Raw genomic sequence first — 3,627 nt, 5'->3', positions numbered from 1 at the left:
TGGGGCTAACTTCATGCCTCCAAGTTCACTTTCACTTATCCCTTTCTTCACTTCTAGCCATTCCTCTTTGCTTCAACCTTTCTCCAAGCCTTCTTCACCTATCATTGATCAACCAAACTAATCAAAGCTTTGCTCAAAATCATGAGGTATTCAATCTTCCACAATATGCAACAAATATAGCACAAAACCTCATGAAATGGCATGAATTCACATATGGTTGGTTCAATCAAGGGAAACATGAAAATCTACTCAATGAGCTTGCTTGTAGCTCAAGAAAGTGCATAATTCTAATGAAAACTAAAGAAAAAGACATGCTAAAATAGGCTAAGATGACTTGTCATCATTACTCGAATTAATGAGCAATTGGTAATGTTGAATAGGAAATAAATAATGAAGATCATGATAATAGTAATGAAATGTGGTTGAGTCGAGAGGCGTTTGATGTAACGACCCAACTTTCAGAACGTCATGATCGTACCGAAAGTAAGGCGTTACCAACCTACATTCCTTTATTAACTATTTACTATTAAGCCTTTAGTTCGATATCGCAATTTAGTTTTATAGAAAATTCCAGAAAATTTTGTTTTTGTTTATCAAAATCATATAGCAAACATTTCAGAGTAATAATAATCACATAATTATTAATAATAATATCTGTCATACAAAAGATTTCAAATAAAACTCAGATACAAATCCTATCCCTCTGTATAAAATAAAAATCTTAAGCAATAAGGGCGAGGGAATTCTATGAAAGCAACTCAATTCAAAAAACTTAACTCATAAATAAGGTCTAACAATCGCCCGCAGCTTCAAACTGAGTCTTCGAACCTGTATCACTGAAAAGGGTGGAAGATTTTGGGGTGAGAACAAACCACACGTTCTCAGTAGGGAATGGGAATGTCGTAAAAGTAATGATTAACATGCAAATAATTAACTCAAGTTTCCAATGTAGTTTTCTTTATCAAACCTTTTCAAAAATTTCTCAAGACTTACTTGAAACCGTTTAAATCCCTTTCTTTAATTCATATTACTTACATAAAGTCTCAATCGCACTAGCAATTCATCAGCTACAAATAGCATTCCTCAACCATCACAGTAACTAAGTAAATCAGCAACATAAATAATATACCCAAACCACATTTCACAAATACCATTCCTCAATACTTTACTAAGTTCACAGCATCAACAAAAATATCTAATCAAACACACAAGCAAGTCACTAAAACAAACAGCACAATCACAAAGAAACAAGACAAGCAACACAAATTACAAAGAAATAAAACAAGCAAACACAATCAAATGCAGATGCGCAAATAAGGATGATGCATGTCTAGTCCTAGTGCAAGTAATGAGCTCATCTGTCGGTTACTAACCCGCTCCCGACGTTATCCAGCAACCTCTGTCTGGATAAGGCTTTCCTATTGGGTATACCCCTGTGTATAGGAAATAACCCCTCTGCCACCACAGGGTCCACTGCACGCAGAAAATAACACATCTGCCACTGTAGGGATGTACGCCGACACACCTTCTGTATACAGGAAATAACCCCTCTGCCACTACAGAAATAGAACAGGTGGTCACGGTACTTCTGTAGCAGGAAATAACCCCTCTGCCTTACAGAAATAAAATATGAATCTGTACCATAGGAAAGCATTCTCAGTGATCACACCATTATCTATCTGACTGCCTCACTACAGCAGATGATCATACAAGTATATCTGGAGTTGCCTTAACGCAACAAATGAATAAACACATCTCTTGGGTTGCCTCAAGCAACAAATAAATATCTCTTGGGTTGCCTCAAGCAACAAATCATCACATAATCATTCTCATTATCATCATTCATCATCATTCTCATTATTCATCATCATTTTCACATTTTTATGCAGTACCTCTTTCTTTCTCCGTTCAATCATACTGTACAAACTTTACATCTTTCACTTTTACAACATCTTAATTCAAACCATTTCTCTTTACCATTTGGATTCAAATATTATAAAATTCACCAAACTCCTGAAAAGTAATCCTTTATTTCAAGCTCAAAGCATAACTCTTTTTCATATTAAATTAAATTCAAAACATAATTCCTTCCTTGAATAATTCAAACATGAAACATAAACCTTTCCTTGATAATTCCAAATTCAAAATAGTATAATTCTTCTCTTATTTAGATAGAACCCAAATAATATAAATTTTCAAGTTCAAATTTTCTAAAATGACTTCTCAAATAAAACCTCAGGTTTTTATAAAATTTCGACAGCACCTCCCCTAAAACTCAGATTTAACCACCCTTACGGGTTCCCTCTTTCTCAACATCTCATCAAACCTTTATCAACGATTGCCACAATAATATATTCTTAAAAACATTTGATAATAGTATAGAAAATCTATTTCTCAAATTCCATATCCAAGTAATCACCAAAACAACATCGGCAATCTAATTTCAGTTTTATTTTTAAAATATCAAATGAATTCGGAATTACGCAAACCTTGTATTCATGCGACCGTCTCGGATTAAGCTTTCTATTAACCAAAAATCACAATTTTTCACTGGCTCTAGCTTCGGAAATATAAGCAAAACCGTGACTGCTCTGTAGTGTCTTAAAACCAGAAGACAGCAGCAGCGTACAACATTCGAAATTTCATATAAAATCCAAATTAAATCCAACCACCTTTGAAATTAATGTAGTTAAACATAACTTATCCAAACTTCTTTCTCAATTGGTTCCAAGGTCATACCATTTTTAATGAAGGAGTTACGTAGCTTGGAAGTTAAGTAATTTTCTGCTGAAATCTGTTTTACAAATCATTGAACACAACCTCTTTCCAAGTCCCATAACTCACTGACTAAAACATGGAAAACCCTGAGATTTAAATCATATATACTAACCATACTCAAATTTCACCTCCAATTGGTTGCATCTCAATATAATTCCAGAATTAAAAATTATAAAGTTTCAAAGTTACTAACTTAGAAAACAAAACCTGATTTTTACTGCATAATACATCTTACTTTAAAAATTCATATCTTTAAAACCACAACTCTAACAATTCTAAATTTTTTTGAAATTAAAGTACTAGGACCAGAGTTTCATTTAAAATTGGTTCCATTCAAAATTCAAACTGGAGAATTTTTAATAGAGGAGACAAGTTGCTGCTGTCTTAAGCGTCCTGCAGAAAACCAGATTTGGCATTCCTAACTCAAAAATTTACCATAAATCATAAACTTAATGAAAAAGCGTCAAATTCACCAGTCCAGCTTCTTGTATTCCAAAGCTTAATCCAGACTTAGTCCCATGCAATTCCGATCATCACAAAATTAGTTATAGATTTTCAAAGTCTCCGGCTTCATTTAAAAGTAATGCAGAAAATCAAGTTTTACATTTTAACTTTGAAAACACTAATTAACTTCAACCCGAATTCCTTATTAACCTTCTAACTTAGAATTTTACAACTTGATCAACGACTTTTAGACTAAAAACTCTAATTTTCTACTGAAACCTTCACTTAGTCAATAAGTTGCTATTAGTTTTACTATACTTTCATTTCCGACTCATTTGACATTAATTTCAAAACAACCCTAAGTTGAAACCCTTCAAACTTAATTGATATCTTGATCAATTCTAA

At 33.0% G+C, this 3,627-nt stretch overlaps 1 protein-coding gene across 3 annotated transcripts in view; it reads right to left on the bottom strand.

The window, feature by feature from the left end:
• The window catches only part of LOC110265946, a 4,346-nt gene continuing 1,506 nt past the window's right edge, over positions 788-3,627 (bottom strand). For 2 of the 3 annotated variants that reach the window (XR_002352642.1, XM_021109540.1), the window contains exon 3: positions 788-836. The gene's annotated coding sequence lies outside the window, so the exon portion shown is untranslated. Of the gene's footprint in view, positions 837-1,511; positions 1,557-3,627 lie in introns of those variants that run through there. The other variant, XM_021109541.1, reaches the window with a different exon arrangement.

Source organism: Arachis ipaensis, chromosome B08 (assembly GCF_000816755.2).
Source record: "Arachis ipaensis cultivar K30076 chromosome B08, Araip1.1, whole genome shotgun sequence".
NCBI classification, from domain to species: domain Eukaryota; kingdom Viridiplantae; phylum Streptophyta; class Magnoliopsida; order Fabales; family Fabaceae; genus Arachis; species Arachis ipaensis.
Note: the sequence above shows the minus strand (reverse complement) of the source record. Positions and strands in the feature narration are given on the sequence as shown.